The sequence below is a fragment of the Ambystoma mexicanum genome, chromosome 2p (genome assembly GCF_040938575.1).
Source record: "Ambystoma mexicanum isolate Mex_15411 chromosome 2p, UKY_AmexF1_1, whole genome shotgun sequence".
NCBI classification, from domain to species: Eukaryota; Metazoa; Chordata; class Amphibia; order Caudata; family Ambystomatidae; genus Ambystoma; species Ambystoma mexicanum.
In genome coordinates this window covers 552,509,019-552,532,496 of record NC_090923.1, presented here as the reverse complement: position 1 = coordinate 552,532,496, position 23,478 = coordinate 552,509,019, and the positions used below count along the sequence as shown (strand labels likewise).

Genomic DNA, 23,478 nt, shown 5'->3' with positions numbered 1-23,478 from the left:
TCTTTCAATACAAACCACAACCTCAACACCTGATTGGCTGATCTCTACAGTCCTATTTCCATGCCAGATATGATGAGAAGTCTCGTATTTGGCATGCCCTGTCCGCTGACAGCCGTGGTGTCCGCGGAGCACGTAATAATGGGGCAGCCCTTCTACCCTTTCCACTTCACTCTCTGCACCATTCCCTCATTGGCTACTGTTAAGCAGTCACACAACCATCCACCAATCACATGCAAGAACTTTACATCTAACTCTATCATGACAGATCAGCACTTTAGATGTACTATTGATCACTCTCAGTACAATTGGGCTGTGACTGCAAAGAATCTACAGCAACAACTACTATGAAACTCCCCAAGATTTCCTCGCACATTCACATGCATTATCACAAACTACAGGTATGAATATTTTTTCATCCGTACATGTACAGCTCTTGTATGACTGCAACTAAACTGATTAACTGGCACTTACCCTTTATAACCTGTAAAATAAACTTACTGTCACTCTCCCATATACTATGATCAAGTGTCACTTGCAAACCTGTCTGCTCTCCAGATTTTTGTTTACAAACACAGCTATCTAAAAAAGTGTCATTTTGTATTAAAAGATGAGAGAAATAACAGTATAATTGTGGAATAAGGCTCTGTAGTGTATTATAAAATGACACGCAGCCAGGATGAGTATATGCATCTTTATTCATACACAAAGGTAGTCAATATCATTACAAAGGCTCACAGCTGAAACAACACCACTGCCTCTACATCTAATCCTTCTGCTTTATTTCCCACACCTTCACAAATGCATACATTGCATGCTTTTCTGTACAGTTCCTGCCATTTACCCTTTATTTCTTCTATCTCCTAACATCCAATAACACAGCCTTAAGAAGCCAAGTGTGCTCCGTACACTTACTATTATACTCATTTGTAAATTATGTTCAACTAACAGATTCTAAGTAAAATATACAGGATGCACATAGGCAAAGGAAAGTGCATGTAGATATTATGCTCAGTTATCAGAAAACACTGCTACTGCAAAAACAAAAAAGTCAATGTGTACATTAACAACAATGCTATAAACACACACATTTACTAACTTCTTTCTTTTACAATTGCAGTGAAGACCACTCTCCTGAAAAGCAGCAGCATCTGAAGTACGAATAAGAATTTAGAAGAAACCTACTCTTTCCATACAAAAAAGTAAGTGCAATACTACCATAATGTTCTAACTGTTACTCAAACACACTAGATCTAGTATTGTAGAACAAACAAGTGTATTAACCCTGTACCATTAGATTTAGTATTAGTGCTTCCCCTCACCAGCTGCATACTTTGTATTGTCATCTGAACCCCAGTATAGTAACACACAAATACAAGAATAGCCTTCCCAACTTGATTTAGCTGCCCATTACACAATCACACACCTCCACATACATCCTTGCCATCATACTCAGACACTCATGCACAAAGCACACATACACTGCACAACAGCCCAACCCACACTTTCTTTTTTTCTCCTACAGGCCCAAAAGAATGCCTACCAAAAAGCAACTCCGTAGAAAGCAATGCAGAAGTAGAGCAAATCAAAATAAAAATGTCCAAAATAAACATCCATCTCTAGCAGAATTTGTACAAAAAGTTAAAACAAAACAGCTAATACAGTCATTAAGCGAAACAAAACAAGCTTCCAGTACAGAAACTTTGCCTCCTCTTTCAAAATGTAAAATGAAACAGGAAGTGATTAACAAGACTTCAGCTACCACTACTGCTAACACTGCACCTATAAATCTTGATGTAGTGGCAAGTACCAAAAAAAATATTTTACAAACAATGTTCCGCCACAGAGTCCTTCAGAACCTTATAAAAACAGGAGAGAAATCATGCACAACCCTTAAAACCTACCGTAGAAAATTAATCCTAGAAGCTCTCATAGACAGTACAATCCTTCTCAAAAGGAAGTTATTTATTTTAGTTTTAAACGGAATGAAACCACTAACAAAACTAACTACTAAACTTCAAAAAAGACTTCTCAATAAATGTAATATCAACAAAAATATCTTCTCAAATATCTGTGTGGGTGAATGGAGTCCCACCACGAGCACACAACCATATTTTAATGAAGAAGCATAAAAACAAAATCAAACAAACCCAATTGCCATACATAGCAGTGGACGAGGGTATGAAAAACTTAATAATACCATTATGGAACAAGAAATGCTGCTCACAAAAATATCCCCAGAAAAATCAGTATCACCTCTCCATTCCACTGAACCAAAACGTCCAGTCTACAAATGGCTGTGCACATCAATGTGTAACATTGCCAAAAAATCTTTCTAATCTTTATGGCAGTTCCTCAATCAGTATGTAAAAAGCAAAGACAAATTCAAAATGAAACTACTACAAAATATGGATGCCTGTCCAGTGTGCAAATACACAGGACTACAAGGACATTCATTAGCCTGCATTTCAGGAAACATTTTGCAAAAGCACCTTCCATCATATCAAAATGATATCAACACTTCATTCAACTATAAGAAATCTGGTCCATGAACTCTACTATGATAAAAGTCCGGCTTTAGCACTAGCCAATTTAAATAACAATCTTCTACATGGTACAGCCAAACAACTACTCGAATAAATAGAGCATATCCACAGAAAATATTTTGGAGGTGAAAGCCATTTACAAAAATGCAATGAACTCCGACACGTGTTTGGTCACGTGACTTCACCCAGCACTGAAATTGCCGGCACAACCGCCCGTGAGGCGGATTCATTCACTTTTACAAGGAGTGCTGTGTCATTTCATCATTTTCACCCTGCGCACCCCGTTGGCAGCACTGCGAGCGTTGCTCTTGCTGCAGTAACCGCTTCCTGGAGGGGGCGGAGCTGAACTCCGACACGTGTTTGGTCACGTGACTTCACCCAGCACTGAAATTGCCGGCACAACCGCCCGTGAGGCGGATTCATTCACTTTTACAAGGAGTGCTGTGTCATTTCATCATTTTCACCCTGCGCACTCCGTTGGCAGCACTGCGAGCGTTGCTCTTGCTGCAGTAACCGCTTCCTGGAGGGAGCGGAGCTGAACTCCGACACGTGTTTGGTCACGTGACTTCACCCAGCACTGAAATTGCCGGCACAACCACCCTTGCGGCGTTAAGCCCTGGAGGCAGTAAGGGCTGGAGTCGCTGTTGTGCTGTTTGGCTGTGACCTGTGCAACTGGCACGAGCTAAGTTCTTGAGAAGTATTGTTTCGTGATAGCGCACAGTGCTGAATTCTTTGCTTACTTTGAGAAGGTTGTTACATCACGTTTTAATTCTCTGACCCATCATTAGGAAAGGTGTTTGCTTTTTTTGATATTTTGTAAAAAGTATTCTTATATTTGGTGTACCTCCTCTTTACAATGGCCAATGGCCTGCGAAGTGGGCGTTGCATTGAGGCAATAACTAACATTTTAACATCTTCCAGCATTGACTCTACGGTATGCAAGGGTCGAACTTCATATCATGAAGTGCCATTAATTGACATGGTAGATGACAACATACCTACTGTCCCTGTGGTTTGTTTAGATACTGGTAACTGCTCTACTCATGTAGCCCAAGTGCATGCTACTTCCTCTGTTTCTATGTATGCCCCAACAAAGGTTGAGGAAAAAGAGATTGTAGATGTAAATACGAATGATAGTATGATTCGATCGGATTCATGTACCCCTAACAAAGTGCAATTTAGCACTACCTTGCAGAAGATGGCTGCATTAAATGCACAAGTCAATCAAACTATTAGTATGATGACTCCACTAGTATATGGCACAACAAATTCGGGCACCATTGGAAATACTAATAGGAGTTATCATACCAAAATAGATGATGATGTATCGAATGAGGCACCAATTGGAGCAATTCTGCGCACGCTTTCATTCTCGCCTGATCAATTTAATGTTTCAAATAAAGTATCAATTGAGGATCTTGGAGTAGGCACGAATAGTGTGCGCGGAATTGAAAATCAATCCCCAACCCCTCTTCCGGTGATCACCAAAATTCTAGATCTCCTTGACAAGGGTCACGAGCTCACTCATCTTGAATTAAAGGAAACTAAGGCCATCTTGCATTATCTTTGCTCCAAAATGGATAAAATCGAGGGGTTTATCACTGCAGTTGACACCCTAAGATCCATTCAATCTGAAATTAGAGGACAAGGCCATAGCAATGAAGAGGCAGGGAGGCACGATTTATATGTAAACAGCTTGGAACAGTGCAATCAGGACGCATTAATTGAACCTGTGAAATGTAAGTGCGACAATGACTTGAAAGAAATTAAGGCATCAGTCGATGCACTGAATTTCACAATTACAACTCACTTCACCAAAATGGAACCTTTAATGCGGTTTCCTGATAGCCCATCTGCTCTCCTTGAAGAAATCGAATCACAAAAAAAAACAGAGACAGAACACTGTGTTACTGAGGAACCTTTTACTTTTATGTCCCGTCGAGTTAAAAAAAATCACTTGCGAGCGGTTAAAAGATATGCTAAGCGTAGGAAGGAAGCACTATTACATAAGAATGATGGACGTGGAAAGGATACTTACTTGGTTCCTAGTATAGAATTAATCGATGAAGATCATATTGATGTAGGACAACTGTCCAAAGAAAGCCAAGATGCTCTTACCCCGGTTACTAATTCATCGGAGGAAGTAAGTCAAAATGGTATTATTACCAAGTCACTAATGATGGGTGCTGTCCCTCCTCAGATTGCTAATCTTAAGGCTGGCATCGTTAATCCAGTGAATAGTATATCTGAGGAAATTACGATTTCTAAACCTTTGATCAAATCAAAATTATGTGAAATGTCTCTAAAGGTGTCAGATAATCAGGACAACGGATGTGCAACAACTCTAATCGAACCTGTTATCGGCTCTGTAGTAAAAAGTAATTTAAGGGACTTTTTCCCGATTATAGGGAGATGTCGTACGATGAAAAACAACATTATTCACCCGGGTCCTCATGGTAGTGACAATTCGATTTCACTAACTAGGAAAACCTATAGTGAAGTATGTTCGAGGGAAGTGACTACTGAACTCTCTGCGAACAATATCTCCGAACAGCCCAAAAATATACCCTTAGTCGCTGTAAATGGCATCGGTAAAATAGGGAAGGTAGAGGTAGATGAAATAACTAATACCATAGAAGAGGAGGTGAATATGACTAAGTCGGTAATTGCAGTAAATGGCACGGGAAAAAGAACTACTTTGGTTGAGGCATCGGCCGTGCTTCATAAGGAGAGTCTTAAGTTCAGCTGTTTCGATCAAACTGGATCAATTGATAATGTAATGACTCCAAATCGTATATTTATACATGACCCTGCGCAAAGCAGAACACTATCACAAAACATGAATACCAATCCTCTCTTGTATAAAAATGGCAAAGCCTCTGTAGCTCTGAGTAAAACTTTCCATATGGACAATCAGAACACAAACAATCATAGCAAGATCTTATTAAAACAACCTAATAATTTATTAATCAATCCTGCTGTTGAAGCAGGAACTCCAGTTGTCTCAGCGCCAATTTCACACAGGCCCTTGCTGTCAGATGAGATGAAGGAATACATCATAGGATTTGAAGGAAATGCTGAGGAATTGGTAGATAAACGTATTAATCGTTCATTTATCTTCTCCCTTTTCTCAAAAATACCTCAATTGAGAATGGTTAAATCCAATGATATTACCAGAGTCTCCCTGGCCAGAATTAACAACTTCAGGGCCCTATGTTATCTTGGTTCTGAGGCAGTAATGAAATTTATTTGGTCCAATCGGGAGGAAATAAAAAGAGAGGGTTTGGTATTACTTACCTTCGGATCCGAGGATGATGCTGCTCTATTCCTAGATCCACCAAAAGTGATCGATGGAAATTGTATTGATATGACCGTACCCATTGTTAAAACAAATATGGGCTCTGGACTTGATTTGGCTGAGATTCTGAAAGTTGTAGCTCAAACAAATGGCCTTCCTTGGTTGGAACCTATGCTCTTGGCCATTTTGTCTTCTAATACTACTTCATTACCTACAAAATCAGTCACATAGCTATCTAATCACAAAGAACTTAAAATCATATCCTGGAATTCGTGTGGCTTTGTGAATTTAATGAACTGGCATCTCAATCTTATCAGTGATGAACGACCAACTATAATCATAATTCAAGAGTCGATGAAAACAGAACCTCTACTTATCCCTGGTTATGTTACTTTTAACTCATTAGCTAAGAGACATTTATCAGGCCGCCCATCTGGGGGCTTATCGATTGCAATAAATACTTCATTTAAAGCCCAACCTAATTTAGTTTGGAACTCTCCGAGTTTACTAGGGGTTCATCTTAATATACCCTCAATCAGATATCCATCATTAATTATCATCTCACTATATTGGAACCCTGCCAATTTAACTATTGAAGAGATGTTTGACGATCTTGAAGCATGCTTGGAACTCTCCGCTAGTATATATCAGAACTGTGAGATCATTCTTGGTGGCGATTTTAATTGTGACTGTAGAAATGTGAATGAAACTAGTCTATCTAAACTCGCAACCTTAGCATGCATCAGAGGAGCCAAGTTTAGAGAACTCTTAACTGATTGGGACATGGATCTCTTGGCGACACACGATATGAAATCAAAAATTACATGGGAAAGAGGAGTTAAGAAGTCAATGATAGATTTTATCTTTGTATCTCGTAATCTTATAGCTTACATGGCCCCATTAGTAATAGATCCTATATTGATTGGTGATCATGCACAACTTATAACATCATTGAAATTGAAATGTCAATTGCTAGGGGCAAATAGTTCACTAACAGCAGTAGAAGTTGATCGCCCTCAGCACTCAATCAGGTGGAACAATGGCTTGTGCGATCAGATTGTTAAACACATATCTCGAGAAACACTGCGAGTTGACCAATATGGTGCCAATTTAAGAATAAAACTATCTGATAGGGATTACTCCAAAATAGTTGACACCGTTTTGCTCAAATTTTGTAAAAACCGCAGTAGTGCGAAACATACTCACATCTACGATCAGAAATGCAAACTGTTGAAAAGGGAAAAAAACAAAGCCCTAAGACAATTAAAATATAATGTTTTAGGCTCTGAAAGACTCAGAGAAAGGCGGAATCAAATCATCTCTCAGTACAAACAAAACTTAAGATTCGCCCGGATCTCGAGACACAATGAGGAGAACTGTACTCTAATCCGTGCCATCACGTCACATGACACTCGAGTTATATGGCGTACTCTAAAAGCTGACCCAAAAAATGCTGTGTTATCTATGCCAAATTGTATTTCTGATCAGACATGGCAGACGTATATAACTGCCAAATATCAACTACCTTATAAGTTCCAATTTCTTCCTGGTATATTGCTACACTCTACCACGATCCCTCGGTTCAATTGGAGCATTAGTGACATAATTTGGGCAATCTCGAGGCTGTCGTATTCTAAGGCTGCAGGACCAGACGGGCTTCCCCCCTGTCTCTATAAAGCGGACCCTGCCATGTGGGCAGAAATTATAAATACCAAATTCGAAACCATCTTCAACTCTGGGGAAATTCCACCATCTTGGTTAACTGCAAACATAGTCCCCATATTTAAGAGGGGTGATCCTTCCTGTCCTGAAAATTATCGCCCGATTTCTCTAATCGATACCGAGGCTAAAATCTTTGCGATTCTACTTCTTCACGATTTGGAGAAAACTATTGAGTCCAAGGGTCTTTATTCTAAATTTCAAACGGGTTTCAGAAAGAATATGAGTACCACTCTAAATGCAACCATCCTTGCGCACGTTATTGCTGGAGCAAAAAATAAGAACTCTAATCCGGTATATATCGCAATGATTGACATGAGTGCGGGCTTTGATAATGTTGTCCGCAACTTATTGTGGATGAAAATGTTGGCTTTCGGAATTCCAAAAGATTTAATGTATTGGATCATGAAATTGCACATCAATACATCTTATAGAATAAAAATATCACAGGACGGGGGCACCACAGCTCCAATAGGAACAGCACTGGGCTTGAAACAGGGCTGCAACCTTGCAGCAACCCTGTTTAATCTATACATGGCGGATCTGGATAAAAACTGGGAAAATATGAACCTGTTTTCTGTGAAGGTTGGGAGTATATCTTTGCAATGGATAGCCTTTGCAGATGATATTTTCTTGTTTGACCCTACTCCTGTAGGTTTACAAACGAAATTAACACTTTTTGAGGAATTTGCAAAGGACCACAATTTGACTCCCAACCCGGCAAAGACTGCCATTATGAAATTTGGAGTGAAGCAGAAAAAGGGCAGTTTTAGATGGCATATTATGGATACGCAGATATCTTGTATTAACAACGCTATTTATTTGGGGTATTATCTCTCTGATCAGAATTCCATCAAGGCATGGACAGACATTATCAAATGCAAAACCAGGACACTCCTTTGGCAAATGAAAAGGATTTATACCCGGTTCTGCAAATTTTCATTAACTCCGTTAATTGAATTTATGTCCTTGAAGACTGAGAGTATCATTCTTTATGCACTAGATATTTGTTTGTGTGATATGTCTAATATGTTGGATTGTTTACAAGGTTCACTTTTAAAAGCAGCAATGTTCTTGCCTATGTCCATTCCAAATGCCATCATACGTCATGAATTGGGGTTGGTGGCACTATCGTCTAGATGGAAATGGAGACAGTTATCTCATTTTGCAAAAATGAATTACCCACCGACTAATTCGCTATATGCGGATTTGAATAAGATGCTGGGTACCCACTGTCCTCCTTCCTTTTATAATTATCAACTGAAAATGCAACAACTTTTAAGTGAAGTGAATATTACAGTGAATGATGTCCATCTTCGCCCGTGCCATGCAAAAAAAAAACTTTTTGATTTAGACTGGTGTGTAACTATTGATCGGATTATGACATACAAATCTTATGAAGAATATGGTGCCTTTGTTAAACAGCGCATCCCTCGCTATGCACATATCACTTTATTCCCCTGTGAAACTACCAGGAAGGCATATATTCGATTTAGATTTAATCTTTACCATACTAGAGATAGAACAAAGAACTGGCGAACAAATGCCACCACATTTGCTGTGGGATGTCGATTTGATGAATGCAATGAACCACACGAAACATTGAAGCATCTCATACTCTATTGTCCCCATTTTAACAAAATACGTACAGCAAGATTTATGAAATTTGTTGATATAGGGTTTGAGGATTGCCTCGAGTTTTTATGGTCTCGCATGATGCAAGGAACTCACAACCGCTTAATTTATGAATTAGTAAGTTTTTGTAAGCATATAGAAAAAGAACTTATTTTGAGTGAAGAATGAAATGCCTAGTTGGTAAATTGATTGGTATATTTTCTCTTGCACCTGTATTTTAAATTGTATTTTAAAGTATTTTAAAGTATTGTGTGCTAATGTAAAATAATGTAATTTCAAATGTTTAAATTTTTTTTTTTTCTTTTTTACATGGATTTTAACTTGTTCTTTTGCAAAGGTTCTACTCGAAATTATTCTTGTAAATGAACTAAATGCAAATAAATAATTAAAAAAAAAATGCAATAGCTTTACAATAAACTAGCAACTACTGTACAAATAGCAACCTTCTATGACACACATACAAAAAAGAAATACTAAAGTTTAAAAGTACATCCGCTGAAGAACCAAACCATGTCTGTGTGTGTGTTGCTGCAGGACTTTTTTATAAAATGACACAATAACTGTAGACATAATGTAGAAGATCAAAGACAATGAAGAATCGAAATGGTTCCAATTAGCTCTCTACATTATAGAAGAAAACAAATACAAAATCACTGACCCCTTAATACTTTGCAGTTACTGCACTGCAAAACTTGACAACAACCAAACACCTTTACGTGCTATCACAAATAACTTGGAATTATTCCCACTACCAAAACCCCTGAAACAACTAAGTTTATATGAGAGCATCATAATTCAAACAGTGCACCCATTTCAAGCAATAATACGCCTTCAACCAAAAACAGCAAAATTACCTACATCTGAATTAGTGAAAGGCATTTTTGGCAAAGTCGTTTATTTACCATTAGATCTCAAAGAAAATGTACACACTCTGGGAGTGCAACGTCCAATAGATCAATCTTTAATTGTCTTAGTAAATGGCAAACCTACAAAAGACATAAGAATTTGGCAACAACTCGTGGACTACCATAAAGTTAGACAAGCCCTGCAATATCTAAAAGACAACAATGAATACTACAAAGAAATTAATATTGAAGAAAACCTGAGCGAAACCTTTGAAATAATTCAAGAGTCAGCAGAAACCGGTCAATTTCAACTTCTAGATCCTGCTACAGAATCCAATATTTAGACCATTATACAATTCATCCATTACACTCTAAAGACACCATAGATGATGCACTGGAAACGTACCAAATGCGACAAGCCAAAGGATCTCCAATCAGCATATGTGAAAAAAGTATAGAAGCACGGGCCTTTCCTCTACTCTTTTCTACTGGAAAAGGAGGAAGGTGCGATGATAGAGCCACACAAATAACAGCATCAGAATATCGCTCTTTACTAATGTATTCTGACGACCCCAGATTCAGACAAAACGTGGAATACATATTCCACCTTCTCTTTGAAAGTGAACTAGCAACTCTATGCTACGGAGTTGCACAAACATTAAAATCAGGTACCCATTTTGTGTTTGAAAATGTTAGTCCTTCATAGAAATGGAACCAACAATCCTGACAACACTTACAGGCCGATTCATGGAATAATTAGCGCGGCGCAAGTGGGCAAAAACGTGCGAATCGCAGTGGAATAGCGAAAATCGCAGTGCAAGTGCGAAAATCGCACGAAAAGCAGCGCACGTCGATTCATGGAAGTCCGTGCGCGAGAAAACCAGCGGATGTGCGATAAAAAGTGTGCCGCGCACATTGGCGCACAGGCCATCTAACAGCGTGTGCCAGGTCACAGCGAAAATCGCACAGGCCACAGCGAAAATTCGCACATAGCGCGGCGCACGCAACAAAAGTAGGCGGAACACGGGCGGAACACTCGGAAGGGGGAACAACTTGCAAAAACATGGGCGTCACGGGGGAAGTACAGGGCACAAGTGCGCGGAACGCCCACACGCTCGCCTACAACACGTATTCATGGAATAGAATAGGGCAAAAAAGCGCACGCTCAAACCAGCGCACAGGCACAAACACGACCGCCACAAGAAAGCAGGCGGTAGCGTCTCTGCGGCTGTAAGAAATGTGCGCCAAAAGGTGCGCCAACAAATAGCACCCATATACTGCCATGATGAATGTCCTATACTGTGGCCCTCCAGGACAAATGACGTGCAAAGGGGTACCCACGGACACGCTGACAAAAAATATGTGTGCGTGTATACCGGGGTGCGCGGGAAGTCTCACACGCGATTTGGCCGGGTACGTGGATTTCAGGGGTGCGCGGGAAGTTCCACACGCAATTCCATCAGGGTAGGTGTATTTCAGGGGTGCGCTGGAAGTTCCACACGCGATTCCATCAGGTAGGTGTATTTCAGGGGTGCGCGGGAAGTCCCACACGCGATTACAGCAGGGTACGTGTATTTCAGGGGTGCGCGGGAAGTTCCACACACGAATAGCCTGGCCGCGTGTATTTCAGGGGTGCGCGGGAAGTTCCACACGCGAATAGCCTGGGCGCGTGTATTTCAGGGGTGCGCGGGAAGTTCCACACGCGAATAGCCTGGGCGCGTGTATTTCAGGGGTGCGCGGGAAGTTCCACACGCGAATAGCCTGGGCGCGTGTATTTCAGGGGTGCGCGGGAAGTTCCACACGCGAATAGCCTGGGCGCGTGTATTTCAGGGGTGCGCGGGAAGTTTAACACGCGATTACAGCAGGGTACGTGTATTTCAGGGGTGCGCGGGAAGTTCCACACGCGAATAGCCTGGGCGCGTGTATTTCAGGGGTGCGCGGGAAGTTCCACACGCGAATAGCCTGGGCGCGTGTATTTCAGGGGTGCGCGGGAAGTTTAACACGCGATTTCAGCAGGGTACGTGTATTTCAGGGGTGCGCGGGAAGTTCCACACGCGAATAGCGCGTGTATTTCAGGGGTGCGCGGGAAGTTCCACACGCGAATAGCCTGGGCGTGTGTATTTCAGGGGTGCGCGGGAAGTTCCACACGCGAATAGCCTGGGCGCGTGTATTTCAGGGGTGCGCGGGAAGTTTAACACGCGATTTCAGCAGGGTACGTGTATTTCAGGGGTGCGCGGGAAGTTCCACACGCGAATAGCCTGGGCGCGTGTATTTCTGGGGTGTGCGGGAAGTTCCACACGCGAATAGCCTGGGCGCGTGTATTTCAGGGGTGCGCGGGAAGTTTAACACGCGATTTCAGCAGGGTACGTGTATTTCAGGGGTGCGCGGGAATTTCCACACGCGAATAGCCTGGGCGCGTGTATTTCAGGGGTGCGCGGGAATTATCACACGCAATTTGCCTTGGTACGTGTATTACAGGGGTGCGTGGGAAGTTACACATGCGATTAGGCTGGGTGGGTCCTCACAGGTGTTCCCTGTACACCCTCGACGGCCCCTGCAGGCAGCCCACAAAACAGGGGACTACCCTGCACACCTGCTCATGTCTCCCACCACCCCCACCCCCCAGCAGTGCAGGGGCAGCCCCCACCAGGCCCCCACTCATGTCCCCTATCACCCCCACCCCCCGCCACCAGGGGCACCCTCCACCAGGCCCCCACCCATGTCTCCCACCACCCCCACCCCCCACCATCCAGGGGCAGCCTCCACCAGGCCCCCACTCATGTCTCCCACCACCCCCACCCCCCAGCAGTGCAGGGGCAGCCTCCACCAGGCCCCCACTCATGTCTCCCACCACCCCCTCCCCCCTGCCACCATGGGCATCCTCCACCAGGCCCCCACTCATGTCTCCCACCACCCCCACCCCCCAGCAGTGCAGGGGCAGCCTCCACCAGGCCCCCACTCATGTCTCCCACCACCCCCACCCCCCAGCAGTGCAGGGGCACCCTCCACCAGGCCCCCACCCATGTCTCCCACCACCCCCACCCCCCAGCAGTGCAGGGGCAGCCTCCACCAGGCCCCCACTCATGTCTCCCACCACCCCCACCCCCCACCATCCAGGGGCAGCCTCCACCAGGCCCCCACTCATGTCTCCCACCACCCCCACCCCCCAGCAGTGCAGGGGCAGCCTCCACCAGGCCCCCACTCATGTCTCCCACCACCCCCACCCCCCTGCCACCATGGGCATCCTCCACCAGGCCCCCACTCATGTCTCCCACCACCCCCACCCCCCAGCAGTGCAGGGGCAGCCTCCACCAGGCCCCCACCCATGTCTCCCACCACCCCCACCCCCAAGCAGTGCAGGGGCAGCCTCCACCAGGCCCCCACCCATGTCTCCCACCACCCCCACCCCCCAGCAGTGCAGGGGCAGCCTCCACCAGGCCCCCACTCATGTCTCCCACCACCCCCACCCCCCAGCAGTGCAGGGGCATCCTCCACCAGGCACCCACACATGTCCCCCTACCCCCAGGTCCTGACGATACTCAATCATGGCAGTAATGGGCAGCATACCCAGCACAAACACCCAGGCAAGGATTGCATCCACCCACATAGTGAATGCAATTACATGATACAACCCCAATGGCAAGTATGTAAATGAACACATGTCCGTCACACACACATACACAACGGGTGCAAGTGAATCTCAAAACCCATATCATGACATGTATGAAACCAATGAGAAAATACCACAAGTGAAAGTTAAAAATCATGTATTAAAGATGAAAAATAAGTAAACAAATCAAACATACAACAATGGGGATAACAAAATAAATGGTCCATGTCCGAGAACAAATGTAAAAATAAAAAAAAACAAAGTAATCCAAAAACAAATGTTGTCCAAAGCAATGTCATGTGGAAGGAAAATAATGAAAAACCATTTCCTCATGGTGAACACAATAATCAATAAAAAAAATGTTTCTTCAAAAAGCAAACTATATACACGAATATTCCAGGGTCCATGAGCCCAACACCATAAATGAAACCTACTACTACCTAATGAAAAAAATATCTACAAAAAAGCGGCCATTGTCCGAGCGGTCCAAAAAAATAAAAATGAATAAAGGAAACATAACACTAACTAACTAAATAACTATATACAAAGGCAGCGGGCAAGTCCTGCGGCTCACTCGGTGATGTTGCTGGCCAGGGCATCATCGAACTCCATGTCAATGTCCTGGAGGCGAGACTCTGTCCTGGCCCCGAGGTCTCGCAGGGATAACCCCATGTTCAGCTCAAACTCCCTGCGAGCTTCCTCGAGGCACTCAGCCCGCCTCAACGCCCGACGCATGGAGAACTCCGCCCTGACCATGGTGAGCCGCTCCTCTTCTGCCCGCTGCCGCTCCGCACCTATCCGCTGGACCAACTGCTCCCACACGGAAGACACCACCATCCCAGGGTTGCCCTGCCCTCCGGCCGATGCCTGCCCCTCTGATCTTGATGGCCCCGAGCCATGATGCCTCCCACGTCGAGCCTGCTGCTGCCTCCGACGCCACTGCCTCTGCCAGCATGACGGCATCCAGGCTGATGGAAACCACCGACGCCGTCGTGCACGTGCCCTGCCCGATGATGCTGTCACATCTTCCATCTGCTGGGGTCCAGTTGCTGTGTTGTCCACCCCTGCTGGACCTCCGACTCCCAACTGTGGCAGGGATGGGATCCCCACCGAGCTGGCTGCATTGGTCGGGGCAGGTCCACAGGGGGCCCTGGTGTCATCTGGGCCGGAAGACGGCAAGGAGAACGACTGGTGTATAGCCTGCACAGAGGAGGAGAGGGCCGCCAGATTGGCCAACACATGCAGCAAACCCCCGAACATGGCCGATCCCAATTGGGCCACGTCGGCACGGTGCACTTCGTGATGACGTGCGTGCTCCTCCCGGGAAGCATGCACGGCATCACGAATCACAGCCGTGCGCATCGCGACCCCAATCAGGACCTTCTCTACACGGCCCGGGGTTCCCACGTCCGCAGGTGGAGGGGAGTCAGGTGACATGGACATCCCCTCTACCTGCGGACGGGCCTGGGACGGGGCATCCCTGCTGGTGCATGGTGGTGCACTCACAGGGTCAGGGACAGCGACATGCACAGGCCCCTCCACGGTGACCTGTGCTGCCTCCTGCCCCTGGCCCTGGACTGCACCACTTGCACCAGCAGGGATGCCCCTCCAGGCCCCATGTGTGCCCCAGTGGCGGCCTCCTCCTCCTCTGTGCAAACCACCAACCTGGATGGCTCCTCACCGTCTCCCACCGTAGCAGGCCCCTGTGGGGGCTCACCCACCCCTTCCGCTGCGGCCGTGGGGGCATCCCCGCCGCCTTGCTCCACAGCGCCGTCTCCGCCCTCTTCTTCACTAGCCGCTGCGTAGAGGGAGACAAAGAACACAAGCATCAGGGCACTGTACAATGGTCCCCTAGACAGGAAGCAATAGCAGATGAGCACCACTGTCAAAGTACACTTCCATCATGTCCCTCCACAACACATGGGTCAGTCCAGGCAAAACACACACAGTAACAGGCATGGTGCATGCCATGGACATTTCCATGCATGTCCAATGGACTCTTGAAACATTCAATGATATGTAACTCACATGCATCATGGCTCATGCCTATCACATGCACACACTTCACCTCAGTCACATCCATCTGGCCCCAAACACACCAAACACAGCGGATACAAGGGTAATTTGGCTGCTTCACTGAATCTGTGCATTGTCACACACATGTGTCATGCATCCATGGCATGCACAAGTCACAGACACGCAGGTCAGGCACACAGACATGGCTACCATATATGTACCTGGCATCAGCACCCATCCCTCACCCCCACCCATGTCCAGGTACAGAGACTGGCATGCTCTCATGTTCAAAATCTGCATAGGGCTCCCCATGCGGCATTTGAACACATGCAACAACCATGCGGGTCACACATCACTGGTTGCACATGCATTACCATGATGTCCCTGCACACATACATGCATACATGGCCTATGGCACACATACAGGTAAGTATCATAGAACCAGCACACCGCAACATGCCCTGTCTCACACAGTAATGCTTGGACACTTACCGCTCAACTCCAGATGGGCCTCCCTCTCAAGGATCTGGGCGTGGAGCGCTGGGCGTACGCGTTCCAGGACCCTCATCTGGATGGAACTCATGCGGCCCCGGCCCACCTCCACGAGGCGCCGGGCCTTCACAAGGGTCCTGGACCTCAAGTCCTCCCAGCGCTTCTTGATCTTCAGGACGTTGCGGGTTGCCACCCCCTCCGCGTTGATGGCAACCACACAGTCGGCCCAGATCCTCTCCCGTCCTTCCTTGCTGGCGCGGGACGATCCAAAGAGGGCATCATACTGCCCCAGGACATGCTCCACCAGGACACCAACTTCGGTGGCAGTGAAGCTGGTGCCCCTCTGGCCTGGGGTTGCCACTGGTGCCAGATGTGGAAGTGCCCGACATGGCAACCCCAGAGGCAGGTGTGGGTGGGCAACTGGGTCCTGGGGCTGGGCTGTGGAGCGATGTAATCCCAGTCGGGAGTCTTCATTTCCAGCAGGGGTGGACACCTCAACTGGACCCCTGCAGATGGCTGATGTGCAGGCACCAAATGGCAGGGCACGGTGGCAGCAGGCAGGCAGGCAGCAGCAGATGGCACGTGGGAGGCTGCTCGGGGCACTGGGGGGCAGTAACTCGGCCTTCTGGGCAGGAGCGTGGTCTTCCGTGTGTTTTCGCGTGGCCAGCTTGATACGGAGTGTTTTGGCACGTGAAAATCCTGCACGTCAGCGTGAAATCCGAGGAAAGGCCCTTAGCGCGTAAGCGCGTCAGCACGCATACGTGATTCGATTGGACCAGAGTCCCTCAGCGCGTAAGCGCGTCTGTGACGTGACCCGCACGGGTGTTCCCCACTCAGCACGTGATGACGGAGCACACGTGGAAATACTGCACGTCAGAGTGTCATCGCGTGTAATTGGACAAAAGTGCGCGTACACGCGATTGGCCTATGTACGTGTATTTCATGGGTGCGCGGGCACTTACACACGCAAGTACGTCAGCGCACCTGTATCCCGTGGTGCGTGGGAATTTCCACACGCTATTGGACTGGGAACTGGATTCCAGGGGTGCGCGGGTCACACGCTCGCCTAGAACAGGCGCATAGCATAAATTTGCGCACTTTAACAATAACAAGCTCAGACGCCAGGATGAACATACCGTTCCTAGCAGCAGTGGCAGTGGGCTACCAAAGGAGGAGCAGGAGGATAGTCAGGGCCAGAATATTCACACCCAGAACCAGCCTTTTCGGGATGCCTGATGACCAGGTGTATGGGAGGTACAGGTTTCCACCACACATAATACTGGACCTGGTGAGTGAGTGGGAGGATGACCTCACATCACCCACCCTGTGCTCCCAAGCACTCAGCCCCCTGGAGAAGGTCCTCAATGTACTGCACTTCTTAGCCACTGGATCATTTCAGCGGACAAGTGCCATAGTGGGTGGGGTGTCACAGGCCACCCAGTCACGCTGCCTACACCAGGTCTTGAACATCATCACTGCACGCCCATCAGTCCGCAGGCACATATACCTGCCCAGAACACCTGCAGAAAGGCATGCTGCCGCCCTGGATTTTTACGGTGTGGCACGATTCCCCAAAGTGCTAGGTGCCATCGACTGCACCCATGTGGCTCTACGTCCCCCCAGGGCATCTGAGCACATCTATAGGAACCGCAAGCACTGGCATTCCATCAACGTGCAGGTATCATGTAATGCCAAGGGAATCATCACCTCAGTATATGCCAACTATCCCGGGTCCACCCACGACAGCTTCATTTACCGAATGTCCACCCTAAGCCGGGACCTAGAAGCTGGGCGGCATGGCGATACATGGCTGCTTGGTGAGTATGTATGCCACTGCACATGCATGCATGTTGGATACTGAGCAAGGTCACAACCCCACCAATGATACCAATCACCACCTCCACAGGGGACAGTGCCTACCCTCTCAGCCCCCACATGATGACGCCAATTCGGAACCCCACCACGCCACCCGAGGTAAGATATAACACAGCCCACAGTACGACCCGGGGCATAGTGGAGTGCACATTCGGAGTGCTAAAGTCACGCTTTCGCTCCCTTGACCGTTCTGGCGGCCAGCTGTTATACGCTCCCCCAGTAGTGTGCAGGATCATAGTGGCAGCATGTGTCCTGCACAACGTTGCAACATGCCGGGGCCTGGCCGTGGACATGGTGGTGGCCCCACATCCCCAACCACATGCACAGCCGCTGCGCATGGGAGGGGAAAGGGCACGGGGGGAGGCAGCCCGTACACAGCTAGTGGCTAATTACTTCACATAGAAATCACACCCCTGTGGAGTGCACACTGCCCTGGCACATTCCATCTGACAATCAATGATGACTCAACCTGACACTGATCCTGAATGTCTGGAGAATGAACCGTGAATACCATATCAGCCTGAGATTGTTCACCTGGAAGTGTCACAATGTGTGCATCCCTACCCACACAGACACCACCAATGCAGTTTTGTGGAGTTACACATTCAAGCAGCTAAAATGAATACCCACTTGCAAAATGCAACAAGAGGACAGTGCCATGTCAGCCAACCCAACCCCAGCACCGCCACACGACGCACCGTGCCATGTCATGCTATTTGCAGGTAAACAAAGTAATCCCCACAACATGACACTAGTGTCACTATGTACAGTGTCCCTATTAGAAACCTGCAACACCTGAAATGCTCACAGCAATGCCGGACCAACAACATACTTGAGCACGTACTACCATTAACATGACATCACAAATGTTACATATTAGTAGTCTCACCACCTGGAAATGCCTGCACTCCCACCACTACCAACTGTGCAGTGTTGGCGCCATGTAGAGTTGTAGGTGCACTGCTGCCAACATGGACCCCATCTCCAGACTAGAGGTCCTTGTGTAGACATGAGGAAGGGACCTGCAAATTGGGAGGTAGACACAGAAGATGAGTTACACATCAATGCAACATGCAGTGTACAACACAACAGCAATATGCACTAGGAATGTATACACAGTATTGACTACAGACTGCCCACACAGCTCATGGGAGTCCAACGTCACTGTGTAATTCACTGTCGCTTGGGCACACCCTTTGCAAGCCCATGGAAACGGGAAGCAGGAGGGGTGTGTGTGACTCAAACCCAAGCATCTGAACCAAATAAATTACAAGCCTGCATGTGCCCAGCCACAATGCAGCGTATGCCCACAGGAACCACGGAAGCCAACAAATCGTCCCAAAAAAATAGGGAATAAAATAAATAAAAATAAAAATAAGAAACAATCAAAAATGGCCATTGATGGGCCCGGGGGGGTTGGGGAGGCCACCCAGGAGGTCCGAGGACAGGATGCACACCAGAACCCACCTGCGTGGATCCTGGGAAAATAAAACACCTCCATGGGCTCATGGCCCACACGGCTACCCTATTGTGGGAGTATCACTGCTGTCGCTATTATCACCCTGTGCAGCTGCATCCGGAGGTGGTTGCACTATGGGAGGCAGCCCATGCAAGGCCCTAGTCTGCTCCTCCATGGCTGCAAGCATGCGGGTGTGGTAGGTCTGGTTCTGGAGGATGAGTGTGCGGAGGTCCCCATGCAACAACTCACGGGATGCCCGGACCTCCGCCCTCATTGCCTGCATCTCAGCTGAGAGCGTACGCGTGAGACGCTCCAGCTGCTGTTCTGTCCTTTGGTGTGTTGAAGCCTCAAGCTCAACAAGAGTCGTCCTGAGGTGAAGGAGCTCCTGCCTCAGGGCTTCCCTGTGGCCCTGGGACTCAATGGAGATGGCCTCCTGCAGAGTCGCCAGTGCCGCCCGCCTGTCCCTGTTGGACCCCAACATGTCCTCCCTGTGTGACTGGCAGATGGAGTCGGTTGCCTGCTCTAGTCGCTCCATCAGCCTTTCTGGGGGAACAATGGAAGTGGCCACCCTATCCATGGCCTGAGCCATCATCTCGGATGATGCAGCCTGTTGGGTTGCCATACCGTAAATGGATTGTTCCCATGCGGTATTGCCAGGTGGCGTACGGCCACCACGTCGGCGGGCACCACACCTGTCTGGGGCAAGGCGAACTGCGCCTTGCTGTGCCGGCACTGCCTGAGGCTGCAGGACTGCATTCCCCCTCTGATCTGCTGGCCCAGGAACAGGATCAGATGTCGCGGAGTGTGACCCTGCATCCGTAACCACCAAAGGCGTAGCTGCCAACACTGACATCCCCATGGAGGGTTCTGACCCTGGTGCAGGTGGGTGAGACAGAACAGAATCCCTCCCTGGAACACTCACCTGCGACGGCACGTAGGTCTCATCCGAATCAACACCTGAGTACAGCTCGGGGGAGGTGCAGCCAGAGACACCCCTTGAGAGCACGACCTGCAGCACTTGTGGGTTCTCCCCCACCACCACACCACGTCCCTCACTGGTGGTTGGTCGGCCCTCGGACCCCTCCTGGGTCTGCACCATCTCCACAACCCCAGCAGTATCAGGTGCGTCTTCCCCTGCAAAGACATGAAAACAAAGAAATGGAAACAGGCATTAGCACCATGGCACACAATGAGGGCTCAAAAGCAAGAGAACCAGTACTTGATTGACACATGTCCCACATGACTTAAACCCTCCCATGCATGCACCCTCACTGCGTATGAAGTGCAGGCAATTGGCACACACTGATGACACCAAGATGGAAGATGAACACATTTTCTGCATGCTGCCTGGCAGTGGCATCACACATTGGCCTGTGATTGCCAGGTGAACCACACATGCCATCACACAGATGGCATGTACCATTGCTATTGAGTGAATATGGAGAGGAGGGCAGCACCTATTCATTCAATCCAGTTCCCGCATGTAATTGCTTTTCTAATTCTAACAGGTCAGATTTTTCACCTGGAGCTGCCAGTCAGAAATGGTCCGATTGCACAGGGACATGTGTGTACAAATGATATCCAGGTAACAAAGTCACTCCACTTTACCATAGCCATGTCAGACATGTGACTAGTGGACAGCGACATGCCTAGTAAAAGTGGGGGAATGCAAACAATCTGACTGAATGAACAGTGAAAAATAAGCAACTATGTTGTGGCAAGGTGACACTTCAAGGGCAACTGGCGTGCAGTTGGGCTAGATGTCTACTGTTGGCAGACGGGATACTGCTATGGCCAAATGCAGCTGCGCAGGAAGTATTGCATGAAGCACATGGCTGACCCATACGACTCAGGCGCACACACTCTCACCTGGCACACAAACAGAAGCCCTCACACACACACCATGCACATGGATGACACACACATGCATGTGCACTCACCGGACAATGCCTCGTAATCAGCCAGATCTCCCACGCCTTGGATCTGTTCCTCCGTGACGTAGGTCCCAGCGACTGACTCATGTGGAGTGAGTTCCATGTCTACTACTGGAGACCCACCTCCAGTCACTAGAGTTGCGGCATGACTTGAGGCCAGCTTACTCTTTGCCCTGCGCTTTAGGTAATTCCAGCGCTTATAGCAATCATTGGCTGTGCGCCTCACGATTCCAAGGGCACTTACGATGTCCGCAACGGTCTGCCAGTGTGCCTGGCGTTGTGCAGGTGTGGTCTTGGATCCTGCAACAATGACCATCTCGTTGTCATGTCCGGACACATACTCGACAAGTGCATTCAGTTCGTCATCCGTGAAGCTGGGCTTCCTGGATGGGCCGGACTGTGTAGCCGTGTCTGGGGCATCAGCCTGTGCCGGACGAGCACTCTTCCTCTTCCGCTTGGAAGGTGGTGGTGATCCTGAGTGTCCTGCGCCGCTCTGGACACTAGGGGCAGGAGCCCTGGTGGACTCTGTATCAGGAGTGTGGGATTGCACACTCAGCATGGGAGTTGGTGCAGGCATTGGCTCTAGTGTGATGGTGTCAGGGGGAATGTCAGCAGCATGGACTAGGACCGACACTGTCCTGGCTGGGTGTGTGAGGGCTGGGGTGGATGGAGCCGCAGCTGCCCCTGCAGCCTCTCCGCCCTGCCTCCTTGGTGCAGCAGATGACCTTGCTGGCCCAGATGCACGTGGCATGGTGACATCAACGTGCACCAGCGCACGTGTCATAGGCCTGCTGACCTGGAAGTCAGCCATGGAGTCAGCCAGATCTGGTGCCACAATGGGCTGGTCCAACAAGGGCTGAGCATGGATGGTGTCAGCCACATCAGCCTCAACGGGAGGGGGGGGGATTATGGGTGCCCTTGACTGGTCCTCCACACATGGGGGGACAGGCTCACCCTGCAAGTAACGACCACGTCCCCTACCGGATCCACCACGGCCACCACTTGTGGCTCTTCCACCTTTGCCACCCTTACGGAATTCTCGCCTCCCAGCCATGGCACTGATGTAAATGTGCGTATGGGAGTGGCTGTAAACTATTGTCCTGGGCAATTGGGGGTCAAAGGGGTTGGGTACCAGATGGTAATTGTACCCTAGTGCTCTTGCAAGGCTGATTGTAACCCCTGGGGAAAGATGACGGGTCACGCTACGCACAGGAGCCCCAAAAAAGGGAGATGACGTGCACGCAACCCCTCCTAGAACACGTGTGCAGAAAGAAAAACCTGCACTACGCTGTGGCACCCAGTAACACAAGAATGAACGTATGCGTGTCACACGCAGCCTAGAATGACCTCTGAAGGGGTAGGCTACACACGGGGCAAGCACAGATGTTAGATACGTGCGTGACTCACCGTCTGCCTGGTAAACGAGCGTGTAAAAGGAGCACGTTTGGTTGGCAACACCCCCGCCAAAAGAAGATTTGTACGCTGTCTGAGGAGACAGGACAACAGTAGAAGGGAACACTGTTTGAGGGAACAGGCCCAGGTAAACCAGTAAAAGTGAAAAAAGAGAAAAAGCTGTCAGAGGTAACAGGGAATACGAACTTGAAACACTGTGAAGTAAATCGCGTGTGAAACGACAAGAAGTACAGAATTCACCCACTCGCTCTCCACGAAAAGCACATACAAGGAAAATGTGTTCTACACGTACCTTTTATACAGGCCCACACGTCCAGCGTCACTTACGCGTCATGTACGCGCTAGGGCCATTTCCGCCAATTAGATGCTTTGTCACTTCTGCGTGTAGGGCCATTTCCACCAATTACACGCTTTGTCACTTCTGCGTGTAGGGCCATTTCCACCAATCACACGCTTTGTCACTTCTGCGTGTAGGGCCATTTCCACCAATCACACGCTTTGTCACTTCTGCGTGTAGGGCCATTTCCACCAATCACACGCGATTACACTCTGACGTGCAGTCTTTCCACGTGTGCTCTGTCATCACGTGCTGTGTGGGAAACACCCGTGCGGGTCACGTCACAGACGCGCTTACGCGCT

General features: G+C 48.0%; 1 long non-coding RNA gene across 5 annotated transcripts in view; it reads left to right on the top strand.

The window, feature by feature from the left end:
- Positions 1–23,478, top strand: part of LOC138566548 (uncharacterized) — an 807,988-nt gene that overhangs the window by 590,947 nt on the left and 193,563 nt on the right. The window contains exon 6 of one of the 5 annotated variants that reach the window (XR_011301956.1): positions 1,118–1,199. The exons of the other annotated variants lie outside the window; for them this stretch is intronic. This is a non-coding gene — a long non-coding RNA (uncharacterized lncRNA). The remainder of the gene's footprint in view (positions 1–1,117; positions 1,200–23,478) is intronic. 5 annotated transcript variants of the gene reach the window in all.